The 26,168-nt window shown below is 36.9% G+C and overlaps 1 protein-coding gene across 1 annotated transcript in view; it reads right to left on the reverse strand.

Moving 5' to 3' along the window:
- LOC144957844 (green-sensitive opsin-4-like) overlaps positions 1-26,168 on the reverse strand; it is a 260,802-nt gene that overhangs the window by 30,138 nt on the left and 204,496 nt on the right. Inside the window, exons 6-7 of the mRNA XM_078889315.1 lie at positions 17,953-18,057; positions 3,148-3,238 (exon numbers count right to left, since the gene is read on the reverse strand). The gene's annotated coding sequence lies outside the window, so the exon portion shown is untranslated. The remainder of the gene's footprint in view (positions 1-3,147; positions 3,239-17,952; positions 18,058-26,168) is intronic.

Raw genomic sequence — 26,168 nt, forward strand, 5'->3', positions numbered from 1 at the left:
AATAGACCTAAACAGTGTGTTAAGTGGATTCCCGTCTAGTACTCTCAAACTCTTTCGTGAAAAAACCCCCCAGAAAAGGACAGAATTCACTAGATGTCGCCACTAGTCGAGAGCCAGATCACGTGGTCCGATGGATGTGACGTCATGGTAAATAGAAGAGCAATGATTTTAAAGAAATAAAATGTTAAAACGGGCCAGATTTTTGGGAACATTGCGAAACAAAAAAAGTATTTTAGAATTTGACCTTTGCCAGGGGACAAGAATCAGTTACCGACATGTACACGTAAGTTTTCTACTTGACTCAATTATCAATGAGTACTTAACTGTTAAGCAATGAGACGGGTATTGCGATAATTCATATAATTTTTTTTTAAATTGAGCTTTTTATATAGCGCAATATCCACTAAACGTGCTCAAAGCGCTTTACAAAGGGTCAACAGCAACACGTAAAGTGTAGAACGAGACATGGCACTTGTTAGGAGATATTACATTTTTTTCCGACAGGGACAACGCTGTTAACGGCCAGGTACTCATTAGTACGTACAATAATGGTTACAGGGTAGTGTTACATAGCTGTATGGTCTTTTTTCGTAACCAAAGAGTATCGAGTTTGATATCGTAGCCCGTCACTGACCGTAGCTAAAGTTATGGCCTGACACTGACCAAAAAAATGACGTCAAAATGCCAGTCTTTTGCCACAAAAGAAAACAATTCGTGAGTTGTATTCAATAGTTCAACCAATGAAATAACTTGTTTTCGTGAGCTCTACTAACGACAACTCACTAGGCGGTGCCAAAACCAAATAATGACGTCAAAATGCCAGTCCTTTTGGATTTCAGTGTCAGGCTATAACATAACGATGGCTAAGCTGACACGGACCAAAAAATGACGTCGAAATGCCAGTCTTTGGCCACAAAAGATAACAAATCGTGAGTTGTATTCAATAGTTCAACCAATGGGACCACTTGTTTCCATGAGCACTGCTAACGACAACTCACTAGGTGGTGCAAAAAACAAATAATGACATCAAAATGACAGTGTTCTTTTGGGTTTCAGTGTCAGGCCGGAGCTTAACGATGGCTACGATTAAACCCACTTTAATTAGGTGTGAATGAGTACCTGGCCATGAGAAGATTGAAAATGTACAAAAGCAAAAAGAATGGATGGTGTTCCTGATCTCCCATCGTGGGCAGGGAGGTACTTACTGTGTCTTCTATCCCCCTATATCTGTTTTCCAACATGCTTTCTGTCTTTGTCTTGGAATGAGAGTCCACGGTGCCAGCCTATAAGTTAATGATGGCTACGTCTAATACGTGTAACGTGCACGAAGCTCGGGTCAGAATTTGTGTAATTCTTGATACCAATCCATTCACTTACCATGGTTACGCTGCTTGACTATGCTACATGATTTGCCATCGACGCCACTGTCGGTTTTGTTAAGTCTAACCAAATGTTGGCCATTCCACCTCTCTCTCTCTCTCTCTCTCTCTCTCTCTCTCTCTCTCTCTCTCACACCCACCCACCCACACACACACCCCACCATAGAGAATACCTAGTCTTCTGTGCCCCCCACACACACCCATCCACCCACCCACCCACCCACACACACACACACACACACAAACAATGAAATAGACTGATAGAGATCGGCCATTAATCCTCTCCTTACCACCTACAGCAAAATCGCCACGTTTGTTACGACGCAATATAATTGTTTCTGATTCAGATTTATTTTGTACATCAAACAAACTTTGAAGAATGATCGTTGTTTAGTTAATAAAAACATAAAGCTGTTTTGCAGAGAGCTTTTTAAAGTTTTAAAAATCAAATGTTCTGCTGGGTAAGCCTGCAATTTTTTGGAAAATAAAATATTGAAAATAATCGGTAAGGAGAGAGTCGAGGTTACATCTATTTACAGCAAGTAAATTGTGGAATTTAAAAACAAAACTAAACTGGACACACAAGCAATCACACTCCCCCCTCCCCCAACCCCCCTTTCACTCCATCTTCATCAACACCAGCATTCAATCACAAATAACATCTAGTGACCACATCATTGTAACCAACGCTGTCTATAATCGCCTCGCCCCTTTCCGGGGACTGGCCATACTTACATCCCTTGACTCTGCTAAAAGATGAGCCACGAACGCCACATGGGGTTTCATCTAGTCTACCCGAAATAAATAACGGAAGGGAATTCGTGAAAGAAAAAAAAACAAAGCAAACCCCCCCCCCCCCAAAAAAAAACAAAAAAAAAAAAAACAAAAAAGAAAAACAAAAAAAACAAAAAAAACAAAACAAACAAAAGACCCCCAAAAAAACCCCGCCAAAAACAATAACAAACAAACAAAATAAAAATATCTACAAATAAGTTTGGCCGTTAATGGAACAAGTAAGCAAATGGAATCTAGTTAAGAAAAATAAAACCGGACACAAGCGTAATCTCTGCCTCCTCTCCTATCCTCTCCCACTCTTCCAACAATTCCTTCTCCTTTCCTCACAACACCAAAGCCGCAACTAACAACAACAACAACAACAACAGCCAATCACAAATCACATCTAATGGTCACCCTTAAAGTGACCAACGCTGTCTGTAATCGCCGTCCATTTCCACACAAAACACTCCCGTCTATTTCAGACTGTACACTGGTCAGTCATCCAATCCTCCTTTCACCCCCCATCGGACATTTAATCAAGCCGTCCCGTCAACTGCCAAATGGTCTTTTTTATCCCTGTTTAGATTCCCCGCCCAATTCACCAAGTTTGTCTGGCTGTTAAAAGCCTCGGAAATAACCCAGAGTCTTTTCATTAGGACAAGAAAAACAACAAGAAATAACACGAGGATAAAATAAAAGTGAACACCAAGGCATTACCTCCCCCCGCCTCAGATAATAATTTTAAAAAACCCCAACAAAACAAACAGACAAAAAGAAACAAAAAACAAACAAACAACAAAAACAAAAAAAACCCAACAAAAAACAAACCAAAAAAAATAAATTCCAAAAACAAAACAAAACAAAAACAAAAACAAAAAAAAACATTAAAAAACCGACAAAAAAAACAACAAACAAACAAAAAACAACAACAACAAAAAAAAAAAACAAAACAAAAAAACAAAAAGGAAAGAAGACAAAATCTCCAACTTACTGGCATTCTATTTCCGTAGAGGGAGATAACTCGCTGACAACTGATTTACCATTTGGATTCAATAGTCCGCCCAGCAACCAGCAGCTTGGTTCTAAAAAAAAAAATTGGTACTTTTTATTCTTTATGCTTGCTAGAACATTTTTCACATGTCATGTGATCAGAATGTATAAAAGTAAAAAATGATCAGATTTATGGTTTTTTTTTCCTATGGATACACTTTTATGCTCGTCGGAGAAGTAATTCATAAGGGCGTCCACCATTGTTCCGATAGTTTAGAACCAGTTACTAAGTTAGTATGCGTCATTATGAGGAAAGTGACGTCACAAATGTTGAAGCCTATTACCTATTGTAACATATCGTCTCAAAGTCAAAGCGACATGATAATAATAATAATAATAATAATAATAATAATAATAATAATAATAATAATAATAATAATAATAATAATAATAATAATAATAATAATAATAATAATATGTTGTTGTTTTCATTTACGCACCAAAGTTTATTCCTTGTTATTTAATATTCCACTCAATTTGACACTCCTTAACTCACTCAATCCTAAAGATTTTTGCTACTTTTCAAAATTGGAAAAAAATTGATTAAAATGAGCATGTACATACATAGTTTCATTCAACTTTCATTAACAAGCAAAAACTAAAAAGCTTAGATTTGATACTACGCCTATAATTTGTCTCAGAAAAATGTAATAGTATAAATAGGCATGCGGTAAAAGTAACCCTGGGTAAACTACGGATATAGTCGGTGTTAGGGTTGAGTGAGTCAATGAATGCTTCTTTTTGTTAACATTCCAAGATCCAAAATTTTCATACAGAGAGGAAATCCCGAATATTTCATTCATTTCTCTGCCGTCGATCTGTTTTTATGTTTGTTTCTTTCTCTCTCTCTCTCTCTCTCTCTCTCTCTCTCTCTCTCTCTCTCTCTCTCTCTCTCTCTCATAATGAAATAGACCGAAAGAGTTTTGTTGTTGTTTTTTAAATCGCTCGGCGCATCGTTGAGCCCTTTGAAAAGGCTCTTTACTCACTTTCTCTCACCGTACTCAGGTGTAAAATGAGTACCTACCTGGCCGTTAACAGCGTTGTCTCTGTCCGAAAAAATTGTAATATCGCTTAACAAACAGGCGTCATGTCCCGTCCTACATTTTAAGTGTTGCTGTTGGCCAGGGACCCCTTGTAAAGCGCTTTGAGTACTTATAGTGGATATTGCTCTATATAAATGCTCTTATAAATGATCTTAAAATAAAATTCGACTGCACTAGGGATTATTTAGAAAGAAAAAAACAGCACTCAACAAACAAACAAAAAACATAGCAAAAAAAAAAAACACCCAACAAAACAAACAAAACGAAACAAACAAACAAACGAAAAAAAAAAAGATGTTGGAGTAGAGTGCAGAATGATTATATTTGCAGCGTTGTTGTGGTTTTTAGGAATTTAACGGCGCTTTCAACACTATTTAGATTATTTAAGCGCCCTAGTTGAAGCGTACTTCAGTGTGAAATGGGAAAACTGCAACAAATAAGGTCAGTTTTTAGTTTTATTCGGTTCTCTCCCTTGACGATTGGAATTATTTGAAAAGAGGGGAGTGGGGAAGTTTGGGGGGGGGGGGGGGGGGGGGGGGGGGGTTGGAGAAGGGGGGGGGGGGATGGAGGAAGGGGGGGGGATGGAGGAAGGGGGGGGGGGGGTTGATCTACTGTTTTCTTTGTGTTAATAGTAAAAAGAAAGGCGCTTTCAACACTATATAGATTATTTAAGCGCCCTAGCTGAAGCATACTTCAGTGTGAAATGGGAAAACTGCAACAAATAAGGTCAGTTTTTAGTTTTATTCGGTTCTCTCCCTTGACGATTGGAATTATTTGAAAAGAGGGGAGTGGGGATGTTGGGGGGGGGGGGGGGGGGGGGGGGGGGGGGGGGGGGGGGGGGTTGATCTACTGTTTTCTTTGTGTTAATAGTAAAAAGATAAAGGTAAAAATCTGGGCCAAGTGTGTGTGTGTGGGAAAAGGAATCTCGGTCATCAATTATTATATAAAAAATTCGATTTGATTGTGTTGAGAAAGAACCTCCTCGATTGTAATAGCATTATTTGTTAACTGTAATTAGGATATGGATTTTAACGCCGAGTCAAGGAATTTGAGGCTACTTAATCACGGAGAAATTGTATAGAAAAGAAAACAGGTCAGAGAAAGTAGGAGAAGTGCTTAAGACCGAAGCGCGCTTGAGTTCGGCGTCAAGTGTTTAAGATCGATACACAAACATACATCAGACGAGGAGATCTCAAGAGGTGTCACACACACGCCTTAGAAACTATATTCAGGACTTTGGACCATTTTTGGATCATGATGAGCCACACATCAAATATTTTGATTTTGTTAATCAATTATCATTTGAATTCAACGTTTTCTAGTATAAAAAAATAAAGGGTGCGACTATGTGGTCTTGTGGTATGACACTCACTTTCGGATCGGAAGGTCCCGGGTTCGAGCCTCGCTCAATTTAATTTTTAATTTTAATTGTTTATTTCTATGCTATGTAAAGTTAATTTTTCTTTTCTTTTTTTTTTGCCCTGGAAACTACGAATTTTTGAAAATTTCAAGTTGACATCTCTGCCTATAGATAGTTCGAAGATGACGTAACTCAGGTCTCTGTTATTGTTTTTTTGCCATCCGCGTTTATGAGTAATGCTCATTGAACTGTATTAACCTAACTATAAACGTTCATGGATACACACAGTTATGTGTGTTGGTCCGTTATACTTCCGGATGGCAATGTTATGAGCTTCTTAGTCAAGCGCATACTATCTATAACATCCAGTCATCGCGAAAAAATGTAAACAAAGAGCCTTTTCTACTCAGGTCTCGACTTAGCACCGTCTACTGTCGGACGCGAACTTGGAACCTATAAGTAAGTCACAGACAAATGCTTGATTTAATGTCATTGTATTATTACCAATATCATCATTGCCTTTTTAACCCTGGGTCAAGGTATAGGCCACAGACAAATAGTTTCCATCCTTCTTTATACTGAGCTAACTTTTTAAAAACTCGTTCCATGTCTTATCACTTTTATGGATATCAGATTCTTTAATTCTTCACCATGTTCCTCGTGGCCTACCCCTTGATCTTTTTGACCTAAGGGTTCCAGTCCAATACTTTATTTGTTATAGTGGAATCACTCTTTCTGAGGGTGTGACCAATCGTGGCCTTCGTAAAGTTATGGCCTGATACTGACCAAAAAATGACGTCAAAATGCCAGTCTTTTGCCACAAAAGAAAACAAATCGTGAATTGTATTCAATAGTTCGGCCAATGAAATAACTTGTTTCTCTACTAACGACAACTCACTAGACGGTGCAAAAACCAAATAATGACGTCAAACTGCCAGACCTTTTGGATTTCAGTATCAGGCTATAACATAACGATGGCTACGGTCCAATCCACTTCCATCGTCTTCTTCCTATTTCCTCTCCCACTGGTTTCTATTTCCAATGTATAAAATACAACATCGTCATGGCTATGCTATGTAGAATTGCTATAGAGCCTATATTAAAGCGGGAAAATCCAATAACGATCCGTCTATAATACTGTGATCTCTGCATTGACTCAAGAAATGTAAAAAAAAAAAAAACCCCAAAAAACAACCCAATTTCATTTATTTCTTTTTACATAATAAACAAGCAAATAAAAATAACCCCCCACAAACAAAAAACATCTTTATTATTCATTTCGTTATTCTATAGGGCGTCTTCCAAAAGGGAAGAGCGAAATCATAATCCATTGGCCGCAATTCAGCGCCACGAACAGCAACATAATAAAAATAATTATATCCCGCCATTTCCATGCAATGTAAGGAGAAATGAATTGGATCGCAGCCCCCCAATAGAAATGCGATATTTTCAGAACGTCCGTCTCTGTACAGATGAAATATTCTGTTGTTTGGAAACAAAAACAAAACAAAACAAACAAACCCAAAACAAACTTACCTCCCCTGGCCCTTTCATGAAATGAGTGAGTGCGGCGAACGAAGGGGTGGGGGTATCGTGGGGTAGTAAATGGAATCGTTCGAATAAAAAAACAAAAAAGCGTGGAAATTAAGAATTGGGGAGGTAGACAAAAAATAAATAAAAAAGAGAGAGAGAGAGTGAGAGAGAGAGAGAGAGAGTGAGAGAGAGTGAGAGAGATAGATAGATAGAGATAGAGAGAGAGAGAAGAGAGAGAGAGAAGAGAGAGAGAGAAAGAGAGAGAGAGAGAGAGAGAGAGAGAGAGAGAGAGAGAGAGAGAGAGAGAGAGAGAGAAGAAAACATCCAAGCGGTGAGATAATTAGAAGAAAAAAAAAGAATGAGAATCAAAACAAAATATATCGACAATAAATCAAGAAGGCCAACGTCGGTTTTGTTTTTGTTTTGTATCGTTTCAATATTATGGCATGTGATATTAGTCTATGCGTTTCACATTTTCTCTCAATGTTTTGTCTACATTTTGAATGGCTCACTCCAACTACCATACTGAAAACAAAGACATTAGTACATCAAGGACCAGAAAAAGGATGACTTTAAAACCCAACAAAACTTGAGCGCAATAAATGTATATGTGCTCAAAGAAAGCGTTTTACAAAGGGTACCTAACCAACAGAAACACTTACCACGCAGTACGAGACATGACGCCTGTTAGGCGACATTACAATTTTTTTCCCGGACACAGACAACGTTGTTAATAGTCAAGTACTCATTTTACACTTGAGTACGGTAAAAGCATGTGAGTAAAGAGCCTTTTCCAAGAACTCAACTATGCGCCGAGCGAGGCTCGAACCCAGGACCTTCCGATCCGAAAGCGAAAGTAAATATGGCAGGTCATCTGAAAAATAAATCCTTTCGACCTCAAACAGATCGATGAGAGGAAATCAAATTAGACTACAGACTTCCGGTGTCCTCAAAGTCTTCAGACCAGAATATTTATTCTAGTCTCTCATTATTTTGCTACGGCTCCCCATAAGGATGAGCACTAGCCCCAAGCTATTAATTGATAATTTGGTGTTTTGTCCCTCACAGCATCTGCTGGTCACCAGTGTTTTAGTTTTGTAAAAAAAAAAAAAAGATTTTAAAAAGGGGGGCGGATAAAGATGGCCAGGGGGTTAAGACGTTAGACCAATCTTCAGAAGAGGTCTTGAGGTTGTCGGTATCTGGGGCACGCATGGCATAAAGAAAGAGAGAGAGAGAATGAGAGAGAGAGAGAGAGAGAGAGAGAGAGAGAGAGGGGGGGAGGGAAGAGAGAGAAATAGAGAAAGGAAGGAAAAAAAGAGGGGAGAGAGAGAGAGAGAGAGAGAGAGAGAGAGAGAGAGAGAGAGAGCGAATGAGAGGAAGAAAGAGAGAAAGAAAGAGAGAGAGAGAGAGAGAGAGAGAGCGAATGAGAGGAAGAAAGAGAGAGAGTCAGAGATAGATAGATAGATAGATAGATAGATAGAGAGAGAGAGAGAGAGAGAGAGAGAGAGAGAGAGTATGTGTGTGTGTTTGTGTGAGAAATGTTTGTATGTATGAGAGATAGATAGACAGATCGATAGACATATAGATAAATAGATAGATAGACAGAGAGAGAGAGAGAGAGAGAGAGAGAGAGAGAAAGAGAGAGAGAGCGACACAGAGAGAGAAAGAAAGAAAGAAAGTGTGTGTGTGTGCGTGTGTGTGTGTGTGTGTGTGTGTGTGAGAGAGAGTATGTGTGTGTGTTTGTGTGAGAAATGTTTGTATGTATGAGAGATAGATAGACAGATCGATAGACATATAGATAAATAGATAGATAGATAGATAGAGAGAGAGAGAGAAAGAGAGAGAGAGAGAGAGAGAAAGAGAGAGAGAGAGCGACACAGAGAGAGAAAGAAAGAAAGAAAGTGTGTGTGTGCGTGTGTGTGTGTGTGTGTGTGTGAGAGAGAGAGAGAGAGAGAGAGAGAGAGAGAGAGAGAGTCCCGTCTATCGGTTTACTTGGATCAGACACACTGGACAGTTCAGACATGTTTAAAACGACTTAAATCTCGGATCAGGAAATTAAAAGTCGAGCGTAAATCATTCATAGTGTGTGTGTGTGTGTGTGTGTGTGTGTGTGTGTGTGTGTGAGTGTGATTGTGTGTGAGTGAGTGTGTGTGAGTGTGTGTGTGTGAGTGTGTGTATGAGTGTGTGTTTATATCTGAATGTTTTTGATTGTGTGTAATTGTTTTATTGTGTGTGTTTCTATATATTATGTGTTTGTTGTGTTTGTCTGCATTTGGTTGTATGCTTGGGTGCTGAAAGTGTGTGTGTGTGTGTGTGTGTGTGTGTGTGTGTGTGTGAGTGTCTGTGCAGGCCGTATGATAAATATACTATTTCCATTTCAAAACTGTACCCAGTCGCCAAATTAGGCAATATCCATCACTACCTAAGCAAAGTACTCATTTACACCTGAGTCGAGTGGCATAATAAGTGTAAAGTGGCCTAATTGCGCAGCGTCGGAATCAGATTTACTTTTTACGATCACTGTCACCCTTTCGACCAGCAGCTTGCCTTTCTTGTATTTATTTTTTTTCTACCTTGTCTGAGGTCCGCCCGATTGCCATTGGAATCAACTGGTCCAAGACATCATCTGATGGACTAGACCTTTGAGTTACCACATGGAGATGACATGTTGACTGTTGACAATTGATTTACAAAGATCTGATGAAATCCACTTGGTTGATATAATAATTTACAATTGCTGGACAAATGTTGCTTTTCACGTGTTGTGAGTAGGAAACTGCCAGAAGACAATAGAGAATATAAGTTTTTCGCGGCGGTGATGGGGGTTTGAACCCGCGAACTTACTGTACGACAACTCCGCCTGGCCAGTGAGAGTGTGACTCTACCGCATGATCTATCCACAATCCCAAAAAATCGTCTCTAACCTAATCTGCCCTAGTCATCATTAGAGCTCTCTCTCACCGACTACTTGAGATCGCGGGTCCAACACAACCAACCTCCGCGATGTTAGTTGGCCAGCAAAGCTTCTTCCTTGTCTGAGGTCGCCCGATTGCCATTGGAATCAACTGGTCCAAGACGTCATCTGATGGACTAGACCTTTGAGTAGATGGAGATGATATGTTGAGTGTTGACAACAATTGATTTACAAAGATCTGATGAAATCCACTTGGTTGCAAATATTTACAATTGCTTTAAAAATGTTGCTTTACACTTGTTGATGAATTGTTGACTACCGGTAAATAAAAAATCTGAAAATGTTTCATCTACATCTTTTTAGATGAGGTCATCTAAAGTGTGTGCGTGTGTGTGTGTGTGTGTGTGTATGTGTGTGTGTGTGTGTGTGTGTGTGTGTGTGCGAGGTTTTTAGATGGCGTCCGCCATTGTTCCGATAGTTTAGAGCCAGTTACTAGGTTACCATGCGTCATTACGAGGGAAGTGACGTCACGACTGTTGAAGCGTATTGCTATCGACGTAGGTCTGATAACATAACTGAATGCAATTATGGGCATGTTGTAATGGACAGTGATGTCTTGCGTTGGTTTGAGACGATTTCCACAACAGTAATGGGCCCCATAGCAATTTGGGTTGCCAGATCTACAAATATATGTAGTCTAATTTGATTTCCTCTCATCGATCTGTTTGAGGTCGAAAGGATTTATTTTTCAGATGACCTGCCATATTTACTCTCGCTTTCGGATCGGAAGGTCCTGGGTTCGAGCCTCGCTCGGCGCATAGTTGAGTCCTTGGAGAAGGCTCTTTATTCACAACCTCTCACCGCACTCAGGTGTAAAATGAGTACCTGGCCGTTAACAGCGTTGTCTCTGTCCGAAAAAATTATAACATTGCCTAACAGGCGTCATGTCCCGTCCTAAATGTTAAATGTTGCTGTTGGCCAGGGACCTATTGTAAAGCGCTTTGAGCACATTTAGTGGATATTGCGCTATATAAAAGCTCATTTTAATTTATTATTTGAATAGACTATTGGAGAACCAGCGATGTTTGCAGAGATATTAAGGCTATTTGAACAGGAGGTCATCTGCTATACTTATTATGATACTCAGACCTCCGACTTGACATGATCAAAATTCGTAGTTTTCAGAGGGAAGAAATAGAAGTGCCTATAATTAGATTTACAAATCAATATTTTACCCTTATCAGTATTAAATCTGTCTTCAATACCCTGAATAGATGTTTTGTGGCACCAAAGGTTTCTTTTTAACACATTGCATAGCTGCCAACTTTTCAAAATGCAAAAACGAATTATTATACGCAGTGCGGCGCGGACGCCCAATTCATGTCTTAAAATGGCATATTTATTAATGTACGTAAGTACTAGAATGGTTAGAACTGTAATACTAAGAGAAGCTTACCTTTATCATCATACTGGGTAGGCATAAGTGATGGGGAGGTGGTGACAGAAGCAGATTACTGAGGCTAATTTTACTAATTTTTATCAGATTTTCTTCTTCTTTTTTTTTTTTTTTAATTTTTTTATTTTTCTAGATTGGCCAAATCGTACTAAGTACGATTTTATCGTACTCGTTGGCAGCTATAACATTGCATTGAGTCAAAAATGTCTATTCATTTCTGCTGTTGAAGCCAAAAATTCGTATTTTTACGAATTTTTCGTAGCATGTAGTTGGCATGTCTGTGATACTGCATTGGAGTATAAATTTGCCGGTAATTCTGTGCTCGATGATAAAAAATTTATCATTGGCTTTAGGCAGGGTAAAATGTTGATCCCCAACCCTGTTTTTAAAAAGAATAGACTAGAAAGATTTTCATTATTTGATAGCAGAAGCAAGAGAGATTTAAAATTACGTCATCATTACGTCTTTCGTGAAAATCTGGGCTTCAGAGGTTTTGATCTGCCGACCATCGAGATTAAACTTGGGGTCAATTTCTATCTTTATGGTAGAAAATAAATATAATTACTAACATTGGAAAAGACCCAAAGTCTGCCCCCCCCCATTCTATTTCTAAACTTACTTTCCCGTGTTTGATCGTAGCCATCGTTAAGTTATAGATAGAATGCGCTTGGCCAAGGAGTTCACAACATTGCCATCCGGAAGTATAACGGACCAACACACAAACTCTGTGTAACCATGAACGTTTATAGTCAGGTTAATACAGTTTAGTGAGAACAACTCACAAACGCGGATGGCAAAAACAATAACAAAGGCCTGAGTGACGTCATCTTCGAACTATCTATAGCCTGACACTGAAACCCCAAAAAGACTGGCATTTTGACGTCATTATTTGTTTTTTGCACCGCCTAGTGAGTTGTCGTTAGTAGAGCTCATGGATACAAGTTATTTCATTGGTTGAACTATTGAATACAACTCACGATTTGTTTTCTTTTGTGGCCAAAGAATGACATTTTGACGTCATTTTTTGGTCAGTGTCAGGCCATAACTTTACGAAGGCGACGATAGTATGCACTTGGCTAAGAAGTTCACAATATTGCCATCCGGAAGTAAAACTGGCCAACACACAAAACTGTGTGTAACCATGAAGGTTTATAGTCTGGTTAATACAGTTTAGTGAGAAGTACTCATGAACGCGGATGGCAAAAAAAACAATAACAAAGACATGAGTGACGTCATCTTCGAACTATCTCTATAAATTAACGATGGCTACGGTTCGATTCACCCTGACATAATACCGCTGTGATACGGTTGGTCACAATTCATCACAAGATCGATTTTCAATCTCCAATTGTAATCCGAAACCCCAGGCCATGTTCACTGAGAAGATTATCCCAGCCAAAGGATTTGAGAATGAAAAGGCAGAATTTTTCATATAAATAAAAAAGGCTAATCTAATATATATTATTACGTATTTTAAAAGCTGATTTGTGTTAAACAAAAAAAAACACCCACTTTTTTCATTGCATTTAGAGGGAAAAAAAGGAAAGAAAAAAACAAAACAAAACAAAAGATGTTTGCTTGTTATCTAGAAGTTTGGTGAACCGAACTGTAAAATTGCTAAAATTGTTTGGTTTGTTTTCAAGGGGAGAATTTGAATTCAAAAGGTTAAATAAATTGTCGAAAAAGGTGGAGAAAACAGAAAACTGTCTATTTTACTATTATTCATTCACTACAAATGTGACCCACGGTCTGAAAGCGGTATTGTGTCGGGGTGAACTAGCTCCTGGAAATCGACATTTTTAGAGTTGTACATCAATGTTTAGCTTTTGAATGTCATCATGTGAGTTAACCCTCTCCTAACCAGCCATTTTCAGGATTTTCACCAAAAATTCAAATACAACTAACGTAAAACTAGATTTTTTATCACTCAGAAACAATAGCAGTAAAATGCTTGCGATACATAGTTTCTTTAGCAAAATATGCCCTACAACACACTGTTCATTTTCTTTAAATTTTTTGATGTACAAGAGAATTTGAATGAGAAAAATGTTTGTTGCATCGTAACAATAAATGTGACGATTTTCCTATAGTTGGTAAGGAGAGGGTTAAGGTGCCGAGGCAGGGGCAGAGTGGCTCAGCGGTACAGTTTTTGCTTCGTACCCGAACGGTACCGAGTTCGATCACCCGCCGCTGCTGCGCTGTGTAGCCTTGAGCAAGTCACCTCGCCTTAGCTCAATTTGCGGCGCTGCACTGCGGTTGATGCCTGAGTTATTCCAGTCTTCCCTTGGAATAGACCCTAGAGACAAATTCTCCTATGGGATGTATAAAGGGAATATAATTTTTTTTTTTAATTGTTATTAATTGGATGTTTCTTTGTGTTGTTGAAATCAGTTCTTCGGGCCATGCATTGAGAAGATTTTCCCAGCCAAAGGATTGAGAATGAAAAAGCAAAATTTTTCTTATAAATAAAAAGGCTAAACTAATATATTATACGTATTTTAAAATCCGATTTGTGTTACACACACAAAAAAAATCCCCAATGCATTCACAGATAAAAACATGAAGAAAAGAAAAAGAGAAAAAAATAAAAACAAACAATCAAAAGATGTTTGCTTATTAGAAGTTTATAAAATATTTTAAAAATAATTAATAATGATAATGCTGACAACTTATATAGCGCTATAACTCCGAGACACCTGACTCTAAGCGCTTAAATTATAAATAACTTTGGCTGAAACATACTCATTCATACACACACAAGCACACACACAAAACACAAACACAACACAAACCAGACCTATCTTGCTTCTCATATCATCTACTAAAATCGAAACAGATATGTTTTAAGCGAACGTTTAAAAATAGACAAAGATTCTTTTTCACGAATGTGAGTAAAGAGTCTTTTCCAAGGACTCAACTATGCGCCGAGCGAGGCTCGAACCCAGGACCTTACGATCCGAAAGCGAGTGTCATACCACAAAACCGCATAGCCGGAGACTCAACTGGTTGTTTCCTACATCAAATGGAACCCATGTGAACCAATATGCGGCTATGTGGAAATATTTTACCTAAACGCATAGCATCAATTGATGGTATGCGTTCAAGCGAACTACTCACCTGATCTGCCTTCCAGATAGGTCGTGCATACTAACAAACAAAAGTTTGTGTAATCAAAAACGTTTATGATCAGATTGAGAGAATTTACTGAGAACTAATTACCCAACTGAAGGTCTAAAATCAATAAAAGAGAGCTGATTAGTGGCACCTTCATTCAATATAAATATCGGCCGCGAGAAAAATAGACTAGAAAAGTTTAGAACCTTTGTACTTTAAATCATGCAATTTTGAAATTCTACCCAATCAAACCATTTAATTGAAACGTTGAAAGTATGCGCTTGGCTAAGAAGCTCAAAACATTGCCATCCGGAAGTATAACGGACCAACACACAAACTCTGTGTAACCATGAACTTTTATAGTCTGGTTAAGGGGCGGTTTGGGTCTAATTATTAGGAAAATCCTTCGAAAAATTGATTTTGAGATTTTGGTGGAAATTGATATTTTATTACCCTAGAAATAATATAATTGAAGTCCAAATTCTTAAAGTAGACTATAAAGGCATGAAAAACACAGTCGAAAATGGTACAGATAGTAAGAAAAGTGTGAAAAACGGGAAGCTATTTTGCTATTTTCTCAAAATGTCATATTTCTAAGGGTATGGGATACTGTGTCAAACGTTTCTCTGAATCTATTCAATGAAATTGTCTGAAAATTTCCACAGTTATCACAGAGATAATGTATTGTGTCACCATAGAGAGATTTTATTGATAAGATATGTGAATTTTGAATTATAATCCTAATTCTGAATTTTTAACGTCAATTTTGTCATAACATTTTGATTCTCAACTTTGTTATGTTCTTATAAAAATTCCATAAGCTAAAGCCGTAAAATCTCTCTATGGTGACACACTATAGTACAATGTTGACAAGAGGGAAGAATATGGAGGTCATTCCTTCATTAGTTTTTTTGGAACGTTTGCCACAAGATTGTTATATTTTTTGATGTCAGACCCCAAATTAGGTCGCAAAATGGGTATCAATACAGATAATTAAAATTTTTCACCATAAATGTTGTTTTTTAACCTATATTGATGATACAGAATGATTAAAACCGCCCAATATTGGTAATTAAATTTTTTTTGGAAAAGACCCAAACCGCCCGTTAATACAGTTTAGTGAGAATTACTAATAAGCGCGTATAACAAAAAGCAATAACAGACTTGAGTGCCGTCAACTCCACACTATCTATAGACACATTCCCCGGAATTCAATTGACTTTCTAATGTCTTGAATAGTGATTCAATCTCCTGCATTTTGAATTGACTCTTTTAACCCTTTCTTTACCACCCATAGGAAAATCGTCACATTCGTTACAATGCAACCTACAATTTTCTCATTCTGATTTTTCTTGTACATCACAAAATGTAAAGAAATGCTTTGATAACAGCTATAAATACTAAACATTGTTTTGTAGACATCATTTTGCTGGAAAACATTCTGTATAGAATACACTTGTTACTTTTTTTTGTTTGATTAGGAAAAGTCTATTTTGTGTCGGGTGGGTGTGAATTTTCGGGGGAAATTCTAAAAATAGCTGGTAAGGAGAGAGTTAAATCTGCTTTTGTGCTGCACGACTCAGATAGACCATGCTGGACATCATTGACCAAATGCTGTATCCCATTACATTCAAGTCAGGGGTTTTTGGCGGCCATTTATTTTATCTTTAGAAATAAATTCGATGTGATTTCTGCTTTGCATTGAAAATTGTGTAACAATGCTAGAAAAATGGAATATTCTAGACTCTATCCCGATCGGTCATTTGTTGGTCGAGAAGACGGGCAACTTTCTATTCTAGTCACAAATAATAATGTGGAATTGAATGTAAGCTTCAATTTAATTACAAAAACAGATCAAATGAACGTTTCGGGTTTCCCCTTTATCAACAAAACAGGATGAATGAAACACCACCAAATATATATATATATATATATATATATATATATATATATATATATACATATATACTATTATACTATTTTATCAACTACTCGCATTGCTTTACATTTAGCTGTAGTTACTTGCTAACGATTTTTATATCGTTTCCATCATCTTCACAAAAATGTGACCCACGTTATTATAGTATTTTATCGTGGCCAAAGAAGAATTCCAAAAATAGATTTAAAGTTAACAGGATTAGAAATTGGAAACGTCCGGTTTTTGTTTTGTTTTTGTTTTTGGTTTGTTACTGCATTCATTCTCTTCTGCTATATAGAATCATTAAAGCGGTGCCGGATCTGAGACAGACTTTGGAGATCATGGCTCACCAACCTTCCTGATCTTCTGATCGTCTCCGGAAGTCGTTGTTGGATTCCTTTATCTCTCCAGTTCGTATCTCTTAAATAAATTACAGTTAAACAATATAAATTTAACCCAACTCTCATAATATTTGTGATCCACCATTTCAAAACAACGTTTTGTCGGAGTGACCTCGGGGCTGAAAAATGAATTTATAGACAAAACAGACAAACACCAAAACAAAACAAAACAAAAATCCCGAACCAATTCCAGTTTCTGGAATCGGAAACCTGAATACTAAATCAAACTATCTGGTTACAATCTGGCATAAAATATCACGCCAAATATTTCTCCCCAGTCCGATAAAAATAAGTTTTCTTTTTTATGTCAGGAATCGATAAGAAAAGACTTGCGATTTGAAATTTCCAATTTCCAATACTAACCCTCTACAAACAGGGATTCGATTTAACTCCAGCCAAAACATAATATTATGTTGATTTTATCAACAGAGCAAGATTTGCGACCATGTGGTCTAGCGGTATGACACTCATATTTTGATCAGTAAGTCCCTGGTTCGAGTCATAATCTGGGCGCGAATATTTTTGAGTCCTTCTGTTATTCCACCAGAGAAGTCTTAGGTTTGACACAAAAAACCCCCAACCCCCAACCCCCTCCAATTCTTGAGCTTTTATAGACCGCAATATCCACTAAAGGTGTTCAAAGCGTTTTACAAAGGGTCTCTAGCCAACAGCAACACTTAATATGTAGGAGGAGACCTGACGACTTTAAGTGATACATCAATTTTTTTTCATCAGAACAACGTTATTAATGGGCAGGTACTAATTTTACACTTAAATACAATGGGATTATGTGAATAAAGAGCGTTTTCCTAGGACCAAACTAAGCGTCACTAAGAGTGGGACTCGAACCCAGGAACTTCCAATCCGAAGGCGAGTGTCATACGACAAGACCACATCCAGATAGACAGAGAAAGAAAAGAAGAAAGAAAGAATGAGAGAGAGAGAGAGAGAGAGAGAGAGAGAGAGAGAGAGAGAGAGAGAGAGAGAGAGAAAATTAAAAGAATTACCAAATTGTGACCCGTCGACTCCAAACGGTGTATATCAGGCCAAACTCGATGGTTAAGATTCAATCCACAGTCAAATTGATGAAACTTGAGTCGGATTCATACTCTCTGTTGAGGAGAATAATAAATGTAGTTTCTTTTGACGTTGAATTTGTAAAGCGCTTTGAGCACGATATTAAAGCTCAGTTTTTTTTTTAAATGAAAAAAAAAAATATTTAACCTCCTACCCTTGTAAAGCACTTTGAGCACGTTATGTGGATATGGTGCTCAAGTTTTTTTTTCTTTTTATTCACATCTCTTTTCCGACACAATACCAGTTTGTGGAGGTGGACCATATATGAATAAAAAGAGTCTATCACTTGACCTATCACTACTCCCCCCCCCCCCCCCCCCCCCCCACTCCCCGGCCTTCTACTCCGCCAACCTTCCTTCTCTCCTCAAAAGATGTTGACGTCATTCTTGTACTGATTTTGCCAAAGACAGCTGAGTTCCAATACGGCTAATTCCTTTGTCCAAATTTCAACGAGTTGTCTCCCTTTTGTCGTGCAAAAGGGGAATAATTGTACCAATCGTCTCCAATCGAATCCTGGGTGACATCCCTTGGATCCAACAAGTCTGACTCTGACAGGAACCGGGGATGTTATTAGGAACAAAACAATGATCCGTGACCACGTGATTATCGTCTGTTTTCAGTATTGGAACGTTTAAGGACGGGCGTGGTTATTCCCCCCCCCCCCCCCCCATCCGCTATCGTTTTTACTATGAGATTAGTTATGGCGAAGCAACTTGTTCTTTTGACAGTTTAAAATTATTTCCTATTGTCCGCACAATAAGCCTCCCCCCCCCCCTCTCACCCCCCCCCCCACCCCAAGTCTTCTAACAGCCGCTAATCGTCGAATATCAACCACGAAAATCGTCATAGATTTATCATAAAGAAATAACTAAAACTCGCATACAGAGTCCCACACCTAATCAAAGAAACACTCACACACACACACGCACACACACACACACACACACACACACGCACACACACAGACACACCTCCCCAACCAGGTCATAAAATATTATATCCAAACGTCTCACACCAACAATTAATCCCCAAGGGAGATAAATCTCATTTGCCAACTGCCACGGACTACTCCGAGCTTTAATCAACTGCCCATGTCTGCCATTCCATAAAGATCTTGTACATCGAACTCAAGTAGTGATAGAAAAAGAGTATTCGATTCATACCACCATTGAATTCTGGACGCCCCCAGGGAATGGCAGAATTGGATACAGACTTAGGCATACTATGCGGCACTCTATGCCATTAAATCTGGGATTAAGTATCGAATCCGTAGAAAGTCCGGACGGACCGAATTCGATGTGTACTTATTTGAGCGGCTGTGTCGTTTTGTGGTATGACACTCGCTTTCGGATCGGAAGGCCCTTGGTTCGAGCCTCAGTTGAGTCCTTGGAAAAGACTCTTTACTCACATTCTCTCACCGTACTCAGGCGTAAAATGAGTACCTAGCGTTGTCTCTGTCGAAAAAAAAATTATATTATCGCCGAAAAGGCGTTATGTCTCGTTGTTTATGTTACGTGTTGCTGTTGGTCAGGGACCCCTTTTAAAGCACTTTGAACACATTTAGTGGATATTGCGCTATATAAAAGCTCTTTTTTTATTTGCAGGTCTGATAACCCGAATTATTATGGACTCATTTATTGTAATGGAATTTCTTTCAAACCAACGCAAAATATTGTTCATGACAACTAAGTCCATAATAGGGAAGAGAAGTCGCGACGTTGAGTCACACCTTATACTCTTCCGGTTCAAAAATTCTTAGAAGTGTGTATGTAACCAGTCCTTCGGAGGACTAATAACGAATAAGTTAAATATTGAATCAAGAGGTGGCAGAACTGTTTTAGTAGCAGGGCGTATAGGCAAATTCTTAGGATTACGAGACGTATAAGAGCGAAAATGGATGGATGGCCTTTATTGACGACCAGTATATGTGACCCCTCGTCTCAAAACGGTATTATGTCGGTATGGACCAGAAGCTAAAAAGTCAAATTATAGTTAAATCGGTCAAAAATATGAAACGTTGGTATTTAGCACAGTAAAATATGATATTCCGTTTCCTCTATACAGCATATAAACTCAACTTAAGCATGATATTTATTGCTACAAATTCCATTTTCAGCATCTTAATCATCCCGACTTAATACCGTTTTGAGACGAGGGGTCACATATATTATTTAGACTAGAAAATAAGATGTCATCATTCTGAAACCAGAAGATCATAATTTTACAAAATGTATGTATCCAGTCCTCCACTGGTTTTACACTTCCAATGAGATTGGAACCAGTATTTTGACACCACTCGCTTCTTCCCTATTGAAACTTGGGGTTAATTTACATTCTATATTTTGAGGAATAATTTATTACGATTCTTACACTCTTGCCTTTTTGACGAGTTGCGAGTACGCGTTGGGAACAAAGTTCGAATTCCGAAACGCAAGAAGTGTAAGAAATAATTTAATTCTAGATCAATCAATTCCGATTTCGTCATCTTTGAATAAAAGACATGTTCAAAAACACTTAAATAATGCTTATTTTTAAAGAATCATATTTTTTAGTCAAATTAAACGATTGATTATAATCTGACGTCACATACTATTATTGTGAATATGATATCATTACGCGTTACTATTTAGGGAGAGGGGTGGAATAATAATAATGTACGATTCTTTCATCTCTTTGTATTTATTAAACGAGTTATTTTTATCGTGCCCAATAACACAACGAGCTTCCGATAATGTGTTATTGCACGATAAAAATATAACGAGTCTAATAACTACAAAGAAATGAAAAAAAATCGTTTATTCAACCCCCCCCCCCCCCCCCCCCAAGTAGGATTATTAGATATTTTGTAAACAAATGGCATGGTATTAGTACTTTTATTCACCATAATTTGTATCTTCCCTCTTCTGCTTGAATGACAATTTGACCCAAAACTAAAAACGTTGGATTTGTATTCATGGGCACCAAATGATTATTTTTAATTACCAATCAGCTGTTTTTACACCTAATTTCACACCAATAAAATGTGGAAAAATATTTTGCAATCGTTGAATAAAATTTTTATTCAACGCTTTCAAATCATTATTCAACGATTACTTATTTACTAAGAAATGACAGAGTTTTCCAATGAGAGGGCTTGAATAATACAAGTTCTTTCATTCAAAAGAAACAAAGTTCGTATTTCGTGACATTTCAATTGTAAACCCACTCTTATTGGCCTTATTGTGTGGCTATGTGGTCTTGTGGTATGTATGCCACTCGTCTTTGAATTGGAAGGTCCTGGGTTCGAGTCTGGCTCTGGGCTGTGCATTGTTGAGTCACATTCTCACGTCGTACTCAGGTGAAACATTAGTACCGATCAGCATTGTCTCTGTCAGAAAAAAAAAATCGCCTTACATGCGACAAGTCTCGTACTACCTGTTAAACGTTGTTGTTGGCTAAGGGACACCTTGTAAAGTGATTTATGCACGTTTAGTGGATATTGCGCTATATTTAAGTTTCTTTCTTTCTTTCTTTCTTTCTGTATTCATCTCGACATGATACCGTTTTGAGATGGTGGGTCACATAATATATTTGCTCCTAATTTTTTTCAGATGTCATTTACATGACACTCACACATTGCTTGCATATTATTATTATTATTATTATTATTATTATTATTATTATTATTATATTATTATTATTATTATTATTATTATTATTATTATTATTATTATTATTATTATTATTAATTATTATTATTATTTATTATTATTATTATTATTATTATCATTATTATTATTATTATTATTATTATCATCATCATTATTATTATTATTATTATTATTATTATTATCATCATCATTATTATTATTATTATTATTATTATTATTATTATTATTATTAATAATAATAATAATAATAATAATAATAATAATAATAATAATTATTATTATTATTATTATTATTATTATTATTATTATTATTATTGGTCTAGAAGATGAAATGAAAGAATTCAATATGCATGAGTTAGAGTTAGATTGGGTTTCTACTCATACATAATAAAATAATTGGATTAGCCTGCCTTGACTATAAAGAAATAACATATTATCAAATTAGACACATCAACAAATTGGTTTGAAATGAAATGTTCATGACATGGAATGCTCCAAAAATAGAAATTGGAAGGGAAAATTGTATAATACCGGATGTGTGCAACCTTTTTTTTTAGTGTTATTTTTTCTTTCTTTACAAACGTAATGTTTTCCCAAACATTAACGCAATAGTGCGGCTATGTGGTCTAGTGGTATGACACTCGCTTTTTTCGGATCGGAAGGTCCTGGATTCGAGCATCGCGCTCGGTGCATAGTTGGGTCCTTGGAAACGGCTTTTTACTCACATTCTCTCACCGTACTCAGGTGTAAAATGAGTACCTGGCCGTTAACAGCGTTGTCTTTGTCCGAAAAATTGTAATATCGCCTAACAGGCGTCATGCCCCGTCCTACATGTTAAATGTTGCTGTTGACCAGGGACCCCTTGTAAAGCGCTTTGAGCACATTTAGTGGATATTGCCCTATATAAAGATCAATTTTAAAGCTCAAGTTTTAAAATCCAATTTCTGAATAAAAAGGAAATGGGGATATTTAAAGATTTTTGATGGTCTCACACCCGACGTGAACCGGTTTGGAAGTCTGATAAACCAGTTTATTATGGATACATAACAATGTGAAATTGAATGTAAGCTTCAATTTAATTACGAAAACAGATAGAATGGACGTTTCGGGTTTCCCTTTTATCAACAAACAGGATGAATGAAACACAACAGATGAATGAGATGATCACATCATCTCATTCATCATCTGTAATGTTTCATTCATCTTGATAAAGGGGAAACCCGACACATCCAATCTATCTGCTTTCGTAATTAAATTGAGGTTTACATTCAATTTCAAAATTGTGATTTTTTTCTTCGAGCTACGAGCAGCAACATTTACAATTTATTATGGGCTCATTGTTGTAATGGAATTTTTTTTAAATGACACAAAATGCTGTCCATCACAGCAATATTAATCTATACCCTTAATTAATAACGCTCAGATGTCAGACCTGCATATAATTACACGGCGATCACACCTTAGCCAAGCACAAATCTTTAAAGTAATTATAATAATAATAAAAGAAAATATTATTGATGATAATCGCAATGATATCAATAATAACGATAAAAATGATAATAATAACAATAATGATTAAAATCTTAGTGATAATGATGATAACAATAATATTGATACTACTAATACTATTACTACTACTACGCTACTACTACTACTACTACTACTACTACTACTACTACTACTACTACTACTACTACTACTACTACTACTACTACTACGCTACTACTACTACTACTACTACTACTACTACTACTACTATACTACTACTACTACTACTTACTACTACTACTACTACATACTACTACTACTACTACTACTACTACACTACTACTACTACTACTACTATTACTACTACTACTACTACTACTACTACTACTACTACTAACTACTACTACTCTACTACTACTACTACTACTACTACTACTACTACTACTACTACTACTACTACTACTACTACTACTACTACTACTACTACTACTACTACTACTAATACAACTACTACTATTACTACCATTACTACTACCATCACTACTACTACTACTACTACTACTACTACTACTACTACTACTACTACTACTACTACTACTACTACTACTACTACTACCACTACTACTACTACTAATAATAATAATAATAATAATACTAATAACAATATTAATAATAATAATAGATGATAATACGTTGGTGAGTGGCTGGAAGATGACAACAATATTGCTTGAGTACATTTACCACTTAGGGTTTTAATTGTTAACTGCTCGAATAGACACCAGCTTGATTGGGTGAGTTGCTACCATGACTAAAAAAATACGAGGGCAGGGAGGGGCTGTTGTGCGGAAAGACCGAGATGGATGGGGGGCGGGGGGGGGGGGGGGGGGGGGGGGGGGGAAGGGTAGGTTCCGACTGGGGAGAGGGGGGTTTCGCATATTCTTAAGATTAATCATATTTTTTATTTAATGAGGGAGAGTAGGGATTTGGTACTGAATCGATGTCAGTATGTTAAAGTGTGTATTGAAAGTCTCTGAAGTGGAGAAAAAACCCCAAAACCTTTGATGACTGGTTTATAATGTCAATAAGATAGATATAATATATAGAATATATTCAAAGATATTGATGATAATGATGATAAGATAGAGTGAGTGAGAGATGAAGTGATGATGATATAAGATGAGTAATAAAATAGTAATGATAATTAGATAATTAATAAAGATATAATAATAATATATAATTAAGATAATAATAATATAATACTAATATGATAATAATATATAATAATTAATGATAATAATAATATAAAATAATAATAAAATAATATGATGATGAGTATGATAATGAATAGATGATATATAATAATAAATAATCTTCATATCTATCTATGTCTATTGGTGTTATATTAAACATAAGTCGACATGTAAAGCGTACGTGACTTCTGTCTTCTACCAGCTACCGGACCTCACCCGAGGTCCAACCGAAGAATGTCATCTCTCTTTCCACCGATCTTCTCCAAGTTTCCAGTGGTCTTCCCCTATTGCGATTAGCCTGCGGTATCCACCTGAGCGCTGTTTTCAGGATTGCTCCCTCCTTCTCCTTCATCCGACAAACACGGCCAATCCATCTCTATCTTCTTGATTTGACTGGTTCAGAAATGGGGGTCATGTCAGCTTTTGTAGAAGATCTTTCGTTCATATTTTGCTGGGCCAAAAATGTGGAAGATTTATCGTAGATGTTTTGGAAAACATCTCATTTGCAACAAACAGTTTTTGTTAATTTCCAAGATTCTGCTCCATAAAAAAAACTGATTACACATTACTCTTTAATATGTGCGCCTATATTATTGTTGAAACTTTATTTGCATTCCAAAGTTAAGTTGCCAAAAGTATTACGGGCTTTTTGTTTAACCTTTCATTGATTTCCTTTACTGTGTTCCCATCTTCAGGCAGTTTAGCTCCAAGATTTCTAAATTCATCAACGATTTCTATCTCATCTCCCAAAAGTTTGATGGGTTCTTTTCGTTTTGCATTTATTCTCATTGTTTTCATTTTGGCTATATTTATCTTTACGCCCATTTCCAGGGCATTGCGGGTGATTTTCTGTGTTTTTGTTTCCATGTCCTGAAATGTTTGTGTCAGGAGACCAAAGTCATCTGCAAAATCCAGATCTCCCAACATCTCTGAAAAAAGTCCATCTGATTCCTATTTTGGTCCCGTCCATCGATCCTTTCTTTACCCAATCGTGTGCCAGCATGAAGAGAAATGACAATATGAAGAGGAAAATATTTCGTGGACCCATTCATACTTTCCAAACATCAAAACCACATAATATGAAGGAAACCTTTTAGCCTGCCTTAGCCCCCAGTCTGAAAACCATAACACTTCAATAGCAAGGAACGCATCAAAGCCGTTTAGAATTCAACCATTTTGAAATTTGCCTTCAGTCATTAATAGTTCTGTGCGGACGAAATGCTATAATAAAAACTATAAAATTTAGTAGATTAAAAAATCAGCAACAAATTGTGAAATTGGATAATTTAATGTTTTCACCGAATGCCAAGGATTTTCTTCTTGACTTGTTTTGCAATAATAAAGGTCTAGTTTCATTCTTTGTGGTAATTCGTGCGTGATTCAACACGGCAAAATGGGTTTTTATTTTGTTTTTTGAAATCCTACTCATTGGAGACTAATGACAATGTAACAACCCATTATACCGATGTCATTCTTAACATCCAGCCCAACAAATTAGATTGTGACCGCTTTTGTCTTCATAATTTATGAAATGCTGACATTCGTCTTGAGCGCAAAATTTATAAACAGCCAATTATTTGGATCTTCCTTTTCATTTTTTGCAAGAGCAATGATAAAGTTGCTCTTTCAGATTAAAAACATGTCTGGCAAATTTGGTTCAAAAACACACAACTAATTTGAATTTTATGGGTTGATTGAAATATTGAATGAATATGGCTGCGCAGTCTCTCTGGACGTTTGCCGTGAATGTGTGCGTCA

This window comes from Berghia stephanieae, chromosome 12 (genome assembly GCF_034508935.2).
Source record: "Berghia stephanieae isolate SIO BIC M18660-M18661 chromosome 12, UCSD_Bste_1.3, whole genome shotgun sequence".
Classification (NCBI taxonomy): Eukaryota; Metazoa; Mollusca; class Gastropoda; order Nudibranchia; family Aeolidiidae; genus Berghia; species Berghia stephanieae.